This window comes from Mytilus californianus, unplaced genomic scaffold, assembly GCF_021869535.1.
Source record: "Mytilus californianus isolate M0D057914Y unplaced genomic scaffold, xbMytCali1.0.p SCAF_4, whole genome shotgun sequence".
NCBI classification, from domain to species: domain Eukaryota; kingdom Metazoa; phylum Mollusca; class Bivalvia; order Mytilida; family Mytilidae; genus Mytilus; species Mytilus californianus.
Genome location: NW_026262690.1, coordinates 46,213,243 through 46,230,122, shown reverse-complemented (window position 1 = coordinate 46,230,122; position 16,880 = coordinate 46,213,243). Strand labels below are relative to the sequence as shown.

At 31.6% G+C, this 16,880-nt stretch overlaps 1 protein-coding gene across 1 annotated transcript in view; it reads left to right on the top strand.

The window, feature by feature from the left end:
- The first annotated feature begins 8,727 nt into the window (after window positions 1–8,727).
- LOC127738114 (sodium/potassium/calcium exchanger 4-like) overlaps window positions 8,728–16,880 on the top strand; it is a 92,461-nt gene continuing 84,308 nt past the window's right edge. Inside the window, exon 1 of the mRNA XM_052249246.1 lies at window positions 8,728–8,830. The gene's annotated coding sequence lies outside the window, so the exon portion shown is untranslated. The remainder of the gene's footprint in view (window positions 8,831–16,880) is intronic.

The window sequence follows — 16,880 nt, the reverse complement described above, 5'->3', positions numbered from 1 at the left end:
ATTGAGAATGGAAATGGGGAATATGTCAGAGACAACAACCCAGCCAAAGAGCAGATAACAGCCGAAGACCACCAATGTGTCTTCAATGCAGCGAGAAAATCCCGCACCTGGAGGTGGTCCTCAGCTTGTCACTTTCAAGGAATCATTGGTGTTAACAATCCCAGAAATTGTATTCTTCAGATGGGTACAATTTTGGACACCATCACCAATATTTCATTTGGAGGAACTAAATTTTAAAAATTGCACTAAGTTCTATATATAATGTTATGTCAGTGATGTCTCACTGCAACCATTCCTATATTGAGTACCAAACAAGTCTACAACATTTGATTCACTATGGCTCATATTAAATCTGTCGACAGCTTTAGATTTCAAATTGCCCATCTAGCTGATAGTCAACCTTGTATAATCATGACATAAATTACCTGCTCATTTTAAGGTTCAGAACTTATATAAGAACCTTTTTGCCTATTTTCCTCAAATGTTCATTTTATATAGGGTAAGTTAATTATCATAAGATATTTATTATTTTGAATGATATTAAAGTAATAAGGTATAAAGTAATATGTGAAAGTATTCTAAACTGTAAGTATATACAGTCTTAAGGTATGACATGTATGACTCATTAAAAGCTATCATTTAACTTTGAATAAGTCATATCATATTTTTGTTGATTTATTTTGTTTATAGTGGATGTATTTATATTTTGAAGAAATTGTTGCGATTGTAAGGAAATTTTAAGTATGGAAATTTATTGTATGTCTATGCAATCTTTAGTGTATGTTTGTTTACAGTACAGAAGATAGGTTCAGAAGTTTTTATGTTTAGTGTAAAATGATCCTTTAAGAAATTCCCAGCTTTTTATATTCAGTTATAAAATACATCTTCTGGTCAAGAATTATTGGTATACCTTATATTTCTATATTGTGTTAACATACAATACTGGTATTGCTTTCTCTATGCATTTTTTTTTTTAATTTTACTTTTGTTATTCTATTGATCAAGGTAAAGGGGGATGCATGCTAAACCATGTGAACCCCACAATATATAAATGTGCCTTTCCCAAGACAAGAAACTTTAAATCCTGATTGTGAACTTGACATATTTTATAATAGACTCTTGTGGTTGTACACTTGATATTGACCTAGATATGTCTTTTGTTCTTTTTTTTTTGTATCATTTGGTTGCTGTCTCATTGATGTGTGTACCCCTGATCTTTTCTCAATAATTATATTTTGTTTGTCATTGGTTGCTGTCTCTATGTGGCACATTCTATCCATCTCCTTACATACTATTAATCATTTCAGTTTAATGTGTAAGTTGACAAGGTTTTTTTCTTACCTTTTTTCTTACCCTCACAACAAAGTTCTAGGGTATATAGGATTTATTCTTTCTTTCTATTTGAGTGAATTGACTATATGAATTAAAGTATAAACACAGGGGTGAGTGTACATATAGTAGACTATTGTGAGAGATTGTTGCTTACTTTTATATTGGCAATTGTTGCATTTTTGTTGATTTTGATTAATCTGTTAATATAGCTGTGCTTGTGGTATTTTTTAATGAGTTCGTTTGAACATGAAATGCTTAGCCAAAACGTTTATCAGTCTAACAGATGTCACATTACCTATTTGTTACCATTGTGAGAGTAAGATTTAAATTCATTTTTTATTAAAGTTTCCTTATCATTGCATATGAAGAATGGTGTGATAGCTGTGATGAAATTTCCATTGTCTGTGGTTATATATATTGTTAAATGTACAAGATGTAATTATTAATTTAATGGTAGATTAAATAAAATGTTTTGTCTTCCAAAGGAATTGAATTATTCTTTTAATGTCCTATGAAGGCATCTTCCTATTTCAAAAAAGTAAAACATTCAACTTTTGATTTACTAGTATCATCTTAATATTGGTGACACAATAAAATTAAGATGTTGTACTAAAGAGGAGACCAGTAAATAAACTTTTTGACTCACCTGTCATAAACAGCAGTCCAGCGCATGCCATGATTGCAGAAAGCAATGCCTTCACCTAGTTTAGTCAGGTTTCATTTCTTTTATATCCCCTGGCAGGGAACTCTAGTGAGCGGAGTGGGAATAATGTCACTCTTCATGCATCTTGTAGACTCTTGTGAATTTATGTGAAATAAAAAAAAGAGGTACGCACCACTACAAAAGGCTTAATTTCTCACCCTCTCAACCTAACTCTCCATATATTGTGTCAGCCAATTTTTTTTCTCTTTTTATGTCCCATTCAACTCAATTAAAGTCATTTTCATTTAGTGTTCATTTTATATTGACTGCTCTATGCTGCTGTTGCATCAAACACAGATAACCAATCAACCAATTGAGTCCTAGCTAGATCCCAATCATCCTTGGTATGTTTAGTTTCGAATGTTTACATCAATTAATCAACATGGCCACCATAACTAAAATAAACATGGGAGGAAACACTGGAAGCAAGTGTTAGTTTTTAAAAGATCACTTTGTAAAAAGATTTAGCTAATTAAAGTTTTGGGAAGGTTGCACAAAGTGTTAATACGGCTCAACTAGGATAGTGAATGTCAGGCAGGTGGCATGAAAAACACTAATTGAATCCTAATAAAGCTTCAACCAAGAACCTCCAAACTTTCTATAATGACTCTTTATTCATTAAAGATGCGTACCACACTTTATAACCACATTTCGAGTTTTGTCGTGATGGTTAAACTTGGGAAATGTTCAGCAACATTCTCGATGGAAGATATCCATATAGTTTTACCGACTCTTACAGTTTTATGCACAGAACCCTCTGAAATTTATGATATAATCCTTCATTAGTCTAAACATCTTGATAAGTTTTGCAGATATTAAAGGCAGTGAAATTTTCATTCAAGACATGCGTCTCACTTTGTTTACACATTTTTTAAATTTTGTAGAAATTTTGCAGAAGGTGAAACATTATCAATTTTCAGCAGCAATCTTCCTGAAAGATAATCACTTAATCTTTGATCCATGGGAAACTGTAGTTTCCTTTATTGATTTGTAGAAATGAGCATTCAATTAGATGCCTTCATGAATTATTTCAAATATCAATATCATTACCATCTATATTGTGTTTGAAATTACATACAATAATTATTGCAGACAAACAATTTGAGTTTTTGCAACCAAAAGAAAGAGATGGGAGTCTCAGGTTTAAGCTAAAAGTAAAAAAAATTAAGCAACAAACAGTTAGGGGCGTGACAGATACATCGTAAGGGTAAGCAGTCCATAAGTGGAACCCATCGTGTTACTCTTTGCAAGTAAATATTCGCCGATAAGTCACAATTGAGGAAAAAAGACAGGATTGTGGCTACGAAAGTGGACACTACCGTCACCATCTGTGACAAAGATTCATAACGATCAACCAAATCATAATGGTGTCCGTAAAATTCTAATCAGAATGGTTTGATTTACATATGCCGTTATGTATTAGTGTGTTATTATTAAGTTGCAACTCCCTCAGCCAAAGTTGACAGTGGAAAGTATTGGCTGTTCTGTTAAAATGTATTTGGTGTTTAAGCTCTCAAACGTTTTAGTTGTTTTTGTTTTGAGCAAGGCATATGCTTTTTTTTTTATCAAGAAACCATGCTCTTGAAATAAGCCTATATTTCCTACAAAAAATCTTCACGTAAAGCAAACATTAATCAATCAAGTACTAGTAATCTGAAAATCTGACTTTGACGCCATAGCTATACGGACAAATTGTGTCATCAATATAATTCAAATTTTCATAAAGCCTATTGTCTGAAGGTCAAAGGAAAACGTAAGTAGTTCTGATATCAACTATTTAAAAAAAATTATTTATAGTAAATGTTCAGCGCTTAAGAACTTGTTCTTCGGGCTGTGAAATAAATTATCTATATATACAATATGAATATGCAGGTTTTTTTTGGAAGTTATGATTTGGAAACAAGACAAGTATTTTTTCGAGAATTAAGAGATGATTATGTCACTGTCGGTATATATATATATGTAAAGGAGAGGCGAAAGATTCCAAAGGGACATTCAAACTCATCATAAAATAAACTGACAACGCCATGTCAAAAAAAGAAAAAAATCAAAAGAAAAACAACAGTACACAAAACACATCATAGAAAACTAAAGACTGAGCAACACGATCCCCATCAAAAACCGGGGATGATCTTATGTTCTCCGGAAGGGTAAGCAGATCCTGCTCCACATGTGGCGCCCGTCGTGTTACTCATGTAGGTACAAACCTGGTGATAAGTCTAATTCGGTAGCTCACATTTAGGGAAAAGGCGGATGTAACTGTGGTTAAAGCGATTAGAACATATCCGTCGCAGACAGATATTCCATAACGCTCATCCAACTTGCGATGGCGTCCGTAAAATTTTCGAAGAGATTATTTCAACTTCACCACTTGGAACTCTTGGTTTAATTAATATCTTCCTTGTGAGCAGCAACCCTCTATCAAGGAAATCATGATAGAAAACGTAAACTCTGGAATATCGTATCAACTTGGAGATATAAACTCCATATGCAGGTGCTGCTGGAATGTTGCTACATATAAATGGAAAGTTCACAATTGGGAAGCGACATCACCTCTTTTGACGTAAAGTTTTGTTTTAACCGAACCTTATTGTCAATTTCTAGATGTAAGTCAAGATATGAGGCAGACTTTACTATATCTGTTGTATCCTTTATCTAGAGTAAATGGGATAGATGCGTTCAACATAGTCACCAAACTTTGAATTATTTAGTGAGAGGACATCATCTATATAGCGGAAAGTAAAGTTAAAGGATAATGCTAGTTTCTTTTCATTCTTCCTAAGAAGCTCATGTATGAAGTCAGCCTCATATGAATAAAGGAAGAGGTCGGCAAGAAGAGGAGCACAGTTGGCAATATCGATTGTTTATTGAAAAACACGTCCTCCAACCGTGGCAAATATGTTGTGAATCAAGAAATCGAGCATCGTGATAATGTCAGTTTCAGGGAATGTTTTGTTTGAAATCAGATTGATATTTTTTCAAAGTAACATATCTTTGGAGTATTTTAGTATCCACATCTGATTCACGCCGCATCTAGAATAGGTAGTTTCACACTAACTTTGAAGGCCGGCTTTGATTGCTGATAACATTGATGTTAATAATTTAGAAAGAGGTTTCAGGGAGCATTCGAAAGACCCAGCTGCAAGCTGTGTGGTCGGATGATTTTGAATAACAAGTAGAAAGAAGTAACAAAATACCATGACCAAATAAGTCATAGAATGACAGATATTACCATGGTACAAAGAGAAAAGAGGGAAAGATAAAACAACAGTACACAAAACACAGTTTAGAAAACACGAACCCCACACAGAAGTAGGGAATACAAAACTTTCAATCCTGAAAAAATTGAAACCAACAATGACAGAAATATACCGTCTTATACTGACAGATGATTCATTACAAACCTACTTCAGTTCCTATCAAACAACATATGATTGATTTGTTCTTGTCTGAACAGAACACTAGAAGAATGCAGTGACAACACAAGATTCCTTGCAATGAAACCGGTGATAGGGATCATGAGCTTTTGCTACGTGTTGAAGATCTGATTATATCTTTTGAAATGATTAAAAATATTTAAAGCCTAGGTTTTGTCAAGTACATGCAGGGATTTGGATTTTGTGTTTTAATTAATGCAGCATATCTCATATTTTCAATTATAAAACATATAACCAAAACGGTCACTTTTTTTTTTAGCTTGGTACATGCTAAAACATTGTGGCGGTATAAAAGTACTCATGTAAGCTTAACCTAGAATCCACTCCTTCAAAACAATGCATACTCAAATAAAAATATAACAAGAGATATAAAAAGAATCTTCCGATCTTTTAAGACAGATATAAATCAAGCATGTCTGAAGATTTAAAAGCCAGAATTACATAATAAAAAATATATCATTGATTCTGACAATCCTAGCGATATTGTTATCAAATATCTATAGAATTTATGTCTTCATGTAAGAATTTCAAATTGTAAAAAGATTGTACAGACAAGTAGTCAATAAATTTGATACAATGATTTGAGAGATAAAAATATTCACTAGAAATAACTTCCTTAAAGCAAATTAGAAATATTTCACTGTAAATGAACACTTATAGCACAACTATTTTTTCAAAGGTTGTATCAGTTTACAAAAATTGCAAGTATACCATTTCTTGCTTTTAGTACTTTACCATGAACCGAGTTTTTGTTTTATACTTTTTTAACTGTCGAATAGACATTTATATTTGAAGTGTTTCTGAAGTTAGTTACATTAATTTCTACAATATACTTGAACAAAGGAATAAGAGACAGCACAAAACTCAGAAAGCAGGTTCAAAATATGCTCGCTACTACAACAAGCTAGCCAAGGTAGCTTCAGCCGTTACGGTTGCATGATTACAAATGAAACAACTATATATCCGTTAAAGACAAAAAGACACAGATTAAACAGCAAAGGGTCACAATATGGTCTTCAGCAAATATTAAAACCCATATTGTATATAGTAAACAATAAAAATCAGTGGGTTAACAAAATATGAAACAATTCAAAAGGGAAAACCAATGGTCTGATTTAAACAAATTGTCTACAAACACTTTTGACTCGCATAAAGAATGTGGTGGAGTTCAACATGTTTTGAGCGCCTAACCCTTCCCAATCCTTGGACTATGGTGAAACAGTGCAGCATTAGAACAAACTGTAAAAATCAGTCGAAAATGGCTGGACTCAACAGATCTGTACATAACACATACCACTATCAACAAACTTACACAAAAAGTACCGTTTCAAGATTAATCGCAGTCACTTGAAAGCAAGCTCAAAGAATTTCAACTCATAAGACCATGTCAACTTCGAATCAATTTTGAATTAAGAAAATACCACTAGGTTTGCTTCATTCTGAGTTCAAATGGAATAAAAATTACATTAATCAACATCGATGTTGATGATGAACAGCGTTGATTAATCGTCTGTTTCCTACCACAATTCAACCTAATTGAGTGAAAAATATTGTCTCTCTTTAAAGATAATTTGGTTTAAAGCAAACGTTGTTGTTCAAATATCTAGAAAAAAAATAAGATATCGTGAAATGAGCACAAATAAAAAAAAAATCTGTTTCAAATATTAGTTATATTTACTTTGCAAGTCTAAATTAGAAAAAAAGTTAAATACATGCAACAAAATAATAGTGAAGCTGGTAAAGTACCATCAGGTAATCAGATATCACAATTCAAAGAACCATGAACATCATACAAAACAAAAGAATACTTACGATGTAACAAAAATGATTCGCAATATATTGCACCATATATTGAGCCTACACGAACCCCGACAATAATTGGAATGGCCTTTGTGATCCGATGAGAAGATTTCCTTATCATTAAAACACTTGGTTTCACAAAATATTGCTACATAAAATGAATTGTTCACAATTGTTAAATTAAAATTAAAGTCATTTCTTATGTCCAAGAGTTGTTCCTTTCTGTCGATTTCTTATATCTTTCTATTTTTATGTCGTTTGAAAAGTCTGATAAGATATGTATGGTCAACAAAGTCTCCAAAAAATTTGAATCATTTGCGGAAACGGATCTAGAATTTCGAAAAGCGGACACATTATTATGAATAAAAATGACTATGCATTAAACATTGTTGCTTTCGATCCGGTCTAGGGACACCATCTTAACAGCGATGGGTAAAATTGAAGGATAATGCTAGTCTCTATTCAATCCTCGCCAGACGACCCCAACACAAACAAATAAAGGGATTTTTCATTCTTTATTTGGTTTCCATATGAATGCCAACTGTTTGTTGAAAACTGGTCTATAAAACAAAAAAAATAAAAACAGTTTTGTGTCCCTTGTAACCTTTGATTAAAAATTCGATGTCTGCATGTACAAACACCATTGTATAAAATAGAGAAATAAAGTATTATCATCAGGTTGTAGGTATTCATATTGGTACCAATAGATTCTTTAAAAGCAGACTTGTTCCTCTACTGTTATGAATCACTGTTTGTGGCAAAACTCAGTAAAGACACGTCTAAATTCCATTTAATTGATCAATTCAACAACACTTATCGTTATCTTGATGATGTTATTCCGTTAAATAATCAAGAATGCTATAAATATACTGCCGAAATTTACCTAAAAGAGCTTACTTTAAATAAATCAAATATAAACAGCAATAACTGTCCTATCCTATAGTTACATATTTCAGTATTTTACAGGAAACTCTACACCAGAATTTTCTTCTAAGATTGAGGGTTTACCTTGGTTATCTAGAATTACAGGTAAAAAGCAAAGTTCATTGCCTTTCAATATGAAACTTTTAGGGAGTTATTATCATATTAAAATAACTATAACCAAAAGTACCACAATTGATTACAAAGCTGCAAAAACACTAGCAATACTTGTATTAAGCAATACTCGGGTGTATGATTTATAAACTTTAAGTTAAGTGATTTTTTAAAATCAAATCATAACGATCTGAGGACAAACAAGGATTCCTCGAATATCCTAGATTTCCTGTAGCAAATGCATGTTTGACAACTTATACAATTAATCATAGTTATACATTTCAAAATAATAAATAAACAAATTATTAGTTTGTTTTATGAAACATTATTATACAATATAGAATCCAGATTTTTTTTTTAAATCCATTCAATTAATATAAAATCAATAAGTTGGAACATTCAGTATAAGTTACATCTTCACCTACAGGACTTTAGTCATCATTATTAATGATGCTGCTTTATTGATTCACAGTCTAACTGCGTGGTGGAAACTCTCTGCTGATTTTTCTTGGATATCCAACAGGTGAGTTGACATTTTTAATTGTAAAAAATGTTTTTAAAGACTATTTTTGCGTGTGGTATTATAATGAATCGCATTAATCTAGAGCTACGAGAAATAGGCAGATAAATGTTATTTTTACTTTTGGAATATTTCACTTGTGTTTAAAATAGTTGATTTGTCAATAGTCTACTTATACATTTTCAACATGATAAAAATTGTATCCAAATATGAAATAATTAGCCATTCTTCAAGAAATATAATACCCGACGTCTTATAGAACTTCTTTTCTGTTCTGATTTACATCTTAGGTAATGAAAAGGGTGTCAGAGAAAGACATTTGAAGTGTTTGTTTTAAATTATCAGACACTTTGATAAAGAACAAAACTGCAAAAATTGTTGACAATTGGGGTTAGTTACAATTGAGTTCGAAAGATTTATTTTCTTTGTTTTACAATTTAGTATTTATAAATGTAAAAAGGGAAAATTTCATCACTTTTCTTTATAAATCCGGAAATGTATTCCTATTTTTTATATCATAAAATATCCTAGTTTACAATGAAAAAACAGTTGAACCGAAAAACGAAAGCAATATATACATGCATTTATACACTTGATAATATGTTCAGTTGTTCAGAAAGAGTGGAACAAGTTGTCGATAGAAACCCGTGTGTTATACAATTTCATATAATAATACTCTTAATGGTTTATATCATTGTTGTTAAGTTTTATGAATGTTACGATAGTTTCTAAGTCCCATGTACAGATTGTTTATGACATAGTCGTTTAAGATAATATACAATAGCATAGTTTTACGAGATTTTTGTTGCATTTTATACATTTGTTATAATTGTTTCAACAACACTTGTATTGCTGTAAGCCATCGTGACATGTTTTCAGTAATAGTGGTCACACAATTACGCATTATCAAACCAGTCTGATCGTCTACTTGCACTGTATTTGTTTTTGATATTCATAAACATGTTGGCATATATCTTTGAAGATATTTAATATTCCTTTTTTCTCTGTGTTTCTTTTGGTTTTTATATCTTAATTGGATGTGTCCTTCCTATCTCTTGACTGAGTGTGGATTCGCAAGGACGGCGATGCTTTGCATATCAGGAGACCCTTACTCTGTTCACGCAGCTGGTCTCGCTCCTTTTTGAAATCATGCGATTCCACCAGTATTTATTTGTTACCTTGCTTTGTTTCGTCTTCTTAAACGAGATTGGAACATCGGTAAACTAATGTTGCCTTAATTTTTACATCATATCTATGGCGAATAGTTAAATATGAAAACGTTGATTTAATATGTTTTAATTTCACCAGAAAAAAAATGAGATACTAATCATGTTCGTGCTAATATTGTATTCCTATAATGTTATCAACGGAATATTATTGATTCATTTTCTATGTTATTATATTAGAAACTGTGATATGTATGGGATTTTATTTTCTGAACTTTATGATTAGAGAGTCGATAAATACGAATGAATAGGATCAAATTATTTTTCATCAATGGGATAAATAGGACTTTAGAATCAACAGCAAAACCAAAATCGTGATATTCGTGAGTTGATATGAAGAATGTGTTTAATGAGAACAAACTTTTTGTGATATTCACTATAAGCAACTGTCCATAAATTTCAGACAAATCTATTTTTGAAATGATTAATAAATAGTTTTTTCTTAATTAGAATACCTAGTCAATAGTTAATGTTAAAAGAATCCTTCTGAATCTGTTCGTGTCTAACTTTTTGTGATATTTACTATAAGCAACTGTCCATAAATTTCAGACAAATCTATTTTTGAAATGATTAATAAATAGTTTTTTCTTAATTAGAATACCTAGTCAATAGTTAATGTTAAAAGAATCCATCTGAATCTGTTCGTGTCTAACTTTTTGTGATATTTACTATAAGCAACTGTCCATAAATTTCAGACAAATCTATTTTTGAAATGATTAATAAATAGTTTTTTCTTTATTAGAATACCTAGTCAATAGTTAATGTTAAAAGAATCCATCTGAATCTGTTCGTGTCTAACTTTTTGTGATATTTACTATGAGCAACTGTCCATAAATTTCAGACAAATCTATTTTTGAAATGATTATTGAATAGATTTTTCTTAATAAGAATACCTAGTCAATAGTTAATGTTAAAAAAATCCATCTGAATCTGTTCGTGTCTAACTTTTTGTGATATTTACTATAAGCAACTGTCCATAAATTTCAGACAAATCTATTTTTGAAATGATTATAAGATAATGTTTCTTAATTAGAATACCTAGTCAATACTTAATATTAAAAGAATCCATCTGAATCTGTTCGTGTCTACTTGTGCATTATACATAACAAACTATAAATCAGTCATTGAATAGACCATGGTATCAATATTAAATCTAAACATAGACCATGGCATCAATATTAAATCTAAACTTACAGATGTGTTCGATAAATATTGCATGCATGTTTCCAATAAAAACCCCTCCTACTTCTGCAGTTAGTATAGAAATATTCCTTGTCTTGAACAATGATTTTTCTGATTACATCCTTTTTTCCGTTCATCTACACATAATTCCAAAGCATATGCACTTCAAAATAACTGTCCGACTTTATATGGGCATCACAGAGCAGCTTAATATGTCTATTAACTTTTAACGAGGTCAAAATGCAATAAGTCATAGTAACGTTCACGTAATAATATTTCCGAAATGACTGAGAGGTAAAATATCCTTTAGCAAGTTATTCAACTGCGTGACAAAAAACCCACTTTTTGATCGTTCTAGTCTTAGTATCTGTAACTTTTAGCTCTATGTTCCAAAGTTCACCCCCTCTTCGATATCTAGATCTTGCAGGGCTGCTCATTAACTCGGATAGAGAATTACCAATAAGTTATCAGTGATATTGATGATACTGCTACTACATATTTTTTAATTTTAGTTTATTTATATTTTTCGGAGTTTAGTGTGACGTCCATTTTTACTGAACTAACTAATACACACTTTTGTTAAGGGGCCAGCTGAAGCCCGCCTCCGGGTGCGTGATTTTCTTGCTGTGTTGAAGACCCATTGGTGGCCTTGGGCTGTTTTCTGCTCTTTGGTCGGGTAGTTGTCTCTTTGACACATTCCACATTTCCATTCTCAATTTTATTTGTGTTATCGTTGTTTTTATTTATAGCCATGGTCGTTTTATTTACTGTTCAAGAAGCTTTTAAATCATTGCATATATTAAAGTTTTCCCACATTCGGCATAGAAAGCCAATCAATCTTCTTTAATTTCATTATTGAATTGGATTTTTGATTCGCGCGCAACTGATGCGTATTGTTCAGATGAAAAGCTCATATGGTGGTCAAAATTATGAGCCTTGTATCTTTAAGTGTTACTACCACTGGGTCGATGCCAAATATGGTAGACGTTTCGTAACCGAGGGTAGGCCTATTCCCAGCCAAGTATCCAACACTTCTTTACTGACATATATCAACAACAAGTCATTTTTGTAAACTTGCTGTACATTAAACTTTGAATGCATTCAGGATACTAAGGTTTTTCTACTCACAGGCTTTAATGGCCTAAGCCAGATTTTTTTTTACTTTTAAGAATTTTTGGTTTTGCATGCTCTTTAACATCTTTAATTGATTTGGCCTTCCAACACTTTTTATTCGAGTGCCACTGAGGAGACTTGTTTAGTAGGCGAAACGTGCTTCTGACGTACTAAATCATAAGCCTGATATTTTTAATGAATATTCATTGGATTTTCGATTGCCTCCATGGTATTTTTTCTCTCTTTCTTTTACGCCACCAGTTTTGTGTATTTGACTACCAATACTTAATGGTTAAAAGTAGTCTAAAGAAAGTTATTATGGAGACTATAGTCAGGCACACTCTAAATACTTTCATACTTTATACCAATTCTAATATGTCGGTATGTGTCTTTCTATGTTGTGATGTTACACTATTGTTTCAGGTAGAGTGAAGTTGGCGCCTATTAAAACGTTTAAACCCGCTGCATTTGTTTGCACCTGTCCTAAGTCAGGAACCTGATGTTCAGTGGTTGTCGTTTGTTGATGTGGTTCATAAGTGTTTCTCGTTTCTCGTTTTTTATATAGATTAGACCGTTGGTTTTCCTGTTTGAATGGTTTTACACTAGTCATTTTTGGAGCCCTTTATAGCTTGCTGTTCGGTGTGAGCAAAGGCTCCGTGTTGAAGGCCGTACTTTGACCTATAATGGTTTACTTTTACAAATTGTGACTTGGATGGAGAGTTGTCTCATTGGCACTCATACCACATCTTCTTATATCTATATATGACAGTAAGTTAACTTAAAACATGTTATAATCATATGTCATCCTTTATTATCTCTCACTATGTAGATTGTAACAATTCACATACGAACTTTTGAATCAAACAAAGAAATATACATACCACTTTTTAAAATTTATTTTGATGGACTTGTTACCATAATGTTGCTTAAACCTTGATATTATTTTGAGGCTGAACATACAAGTCTGCACTTTGATATCTTATAGCATGGATTTGGTAGCAATGTTGTCTACTATACTGTTGGAAACCAAGAAGTGACACTTGCAAGTCGTTGTTTTAAGCAGTTGCACATATCTCTATAAGACATTGACCGAACACAAAACCCAAAGACATCTAGAGGTTAATATAAGATAATTGCTATTGATTGCTACTATGAAGCTGAACAAAAATACATTTTCCTGTTTGTTCTTTTCATTTCACATTGAATAATTATGTCATCTGTAAATTTACCGACTGTGTTCTATTCCCTATCGTGACTGTTTAGATTCTCATTACAGGCGATACATTCAAGCAATAGACGCATTATACGGGTCTCGCTTCATTTGGAATTTATATGATTTCATCATTTGTTTCTACTGGGTATGAAAGAGTATAATTTATGATGAATGCTATACTCAATAATTAAACAGTCATCTCATTTTATAACCAATTCGAGATTGATGACTTTATGTAGTGTCGGTGTCAATCTCTTCCTAATAACTCCGTTGGAGCAGAATTTGTGTAAAGTCTGATAATTTGTTAACATATTCGTCCTTCATGTCAAATAGGACTAACATAATTATGAGAAGCTACGCAAAATATGATTTTACTATGGGTTTGCTGTTTCATTGACGTATATCAACAATCTACTTTTATTCATATTGCAGACACACATATAATTGGAAAGTATCTGACTTTAAACGTGTATCGTAATTAACAGTCAGACAATATTTTATTTGAATGTTTACGTTGTTGGCGGTAATTATTGATATTAATATGTCACATTAACTAATTGAAACCAATAATTTGTATGGATCTTTTAAATTCTGATTAATAATTGTAAGGACTTGTCGACTGTACATGAAACGTCATTATTATTTGGTCATAAAGAAATGCAAAAAGTGGTTAGTATGCATTATCACTCTTTACATTTGGTATGGTGAAATACAAATCGTAAGAATCGATCGTAAACGTGCATAAAAGACTTTTAAACAAAGAACGGAAATTATGACCAGTCTGAAACATACAATTTAGTATAAATGAATCAATCACATCTCAAAAAGATCTGATTTTATTCTAGATAGAACAATCGTAGGGAAAGTCAAATCTATGATTGGTTACAATTCAGGGTGCAATGCTTTGGATCTGAAATTACGACCGTAATGAAACCAATTGATAGTTGAATTTTTCATATAATGTTTAATGTATTAAACGAGGATTGCCAACAGCCCCCCAATGACTTCTTGTGGTTATCCTCAACAAAAACAAAACAAATATACAAGACAAATATAAATATGATATAAAATAAGACGAGCTATGATTGCCTATTAGATAACTTTCCATCAGAGACCAAATGACGTAGAAATTAGCAATTATATAGGTGACAGAATGATCATCAACAATAAGCAAACCCGATACCGCATAGTAAAAGGCCCGACTTGACAAATGAAAAACTATTCAAACGAGAAAACGCATGGTCTTGATTTATGTACAAAACAATAAACGAAAAAACAAATCAGATATACAGCATCAACCGACAACAACTGAATTACAAGCTCTGGACTTGGGACATGCATAGGCATAATGTGGCGGTGTCAAACATCCCCTTACATGTATCATAACAACAAAACAGTGAGACAAAAAAACAACCCCACACACATAAAATAACTCATAATACTAGAACGTATACACAGCTAATCAGAACCTTTGTTTTCATCAGATAATTAAATTAATATCTAGTATTTTCTTATTTGAATCTTCAGTCATTTCAACACTGCAAGATATTAGAATTTAAGTTTGGAAAAAGAAGTCTTTGTTATTTGCGACACTTAATAATTCTAATACCATAATTGTAAGGACAAAAAAAAAAAAAAAAAAAAAAAGAGTGTAAGTTGGAATGTATTTTTTTTTTTATATATGTTGAAAGGTATAACTAATAACAAATAAATCATGCAAAGAATTAATTAGAAAACAACAATGTGTTTTGAAGCATACCAAACACGTTATCTAAACCATTGCTTTTGACGAAAAATGCATCTGGTAATTGCTGTTTTAAGATACTTATAGTATTTTGTCTTACGATAAGATCTTAGTGCATAGTGGTCATGTTTATTTGTAAGACAGACACAGTAATGTATCCCAGTTATAAACCTCTAGTCTGTGAGTGGAAACCTTTACTCAACAAATACATTTTCGCTTTTTTACTTAATCGAGTTCAAATAGTTAATCATATTTTCGAAAAATACATTTTATCTCCTTCTATTTTCGCATGGTGAAATAGATATGCATTGCATCTAAGAAGAACAGATACGGTTAGATAGAAACATATGACTGTGCGCACGTAAGGGAACAGTGAAAAGGATAATAATAAACTCATATCAAAGATACCGGGTTTATGAATGTTTTATTTTCGAGATGAAACCACGAGTAGCATCAATAAGCATGAATAAGGTCTGGCGGGAGTGCCTTTTCGTTGTTATTAAATCATTTCTATTTCGTCATTGTCAATAACATTATTACTTAATGCATGTTAAACATGCTTTGAACTTAGTAACGTCTGATCGAAGAAACAAACGGAAATTTTAATATTTGGAAATATTTAATAATCTAAATGAATAATTTTAGGTAATTCAATTTTATTAATTTTTTACCACTCAAAAATGATTTCATTTTTTAAACTTCTGTTTTTGTTTTGTCCACAAAAGCTGTGTATATTTCTTTCCTATTGAAATCAATATTTTTCCGTAAGAAGAACAAACATTTTCAAATATAAAAATATAAAGACTGCAGTACTCAGAATTCCAGGCAAACTGAAATAATGTTGATATCAGATTTGGAATTAACGCTGAAATTTAACACTTGACCTCAAGTTGAATTAAGAATGAAACCAAATTCACTGATATGTCCTTAATCCAAGACATTTCTAAAAACCCTGCATTTCAACACGATCTATATTGATCTATGTTAAATGTTAAAACAATGCCAGCTTTTCAACATTCAAATACTACCATTGAAACAAAGTTCAAATTTCCAACCATAACTAATTACCAATTAAATTTTGATTCAACATAGACTGAAAGCTGGACTGCAAATACATATTACACAATTTCTTTCTTTACTATGAAGAGCGTATTGTATAAAGCAGCATATATCTGAAAAGAGACACAATAAGGACACTTCATGGGGATATACTCTCCAGACAATACTTATTACAGTTATAACTTTATAAATGGGAAATGCCTGTTCTCTTATTCTAGATAGATTAGAAAGGTGTCAGACAATACTGCCAAACGAATTTATATCTCATTTAGTTATAAAAAATGTCAAAAAATCATGCTTAAAGGACCTTTTCTTTACATTTGTAGTTCAAGATCAGTAGAAAATAATAAAATATATAAAAATGAGCTATTACTAAATATGTTTTATCAGTTTTAATCTGTATTTATGAACTAAACGCAGAAATATGCATATTTATAAGTTACATCGGAATTTTTCACTATATATATGCTGTACAAAGCCTTGATGTAAATCTTGCATTGTTTTGAGATTTTGTTG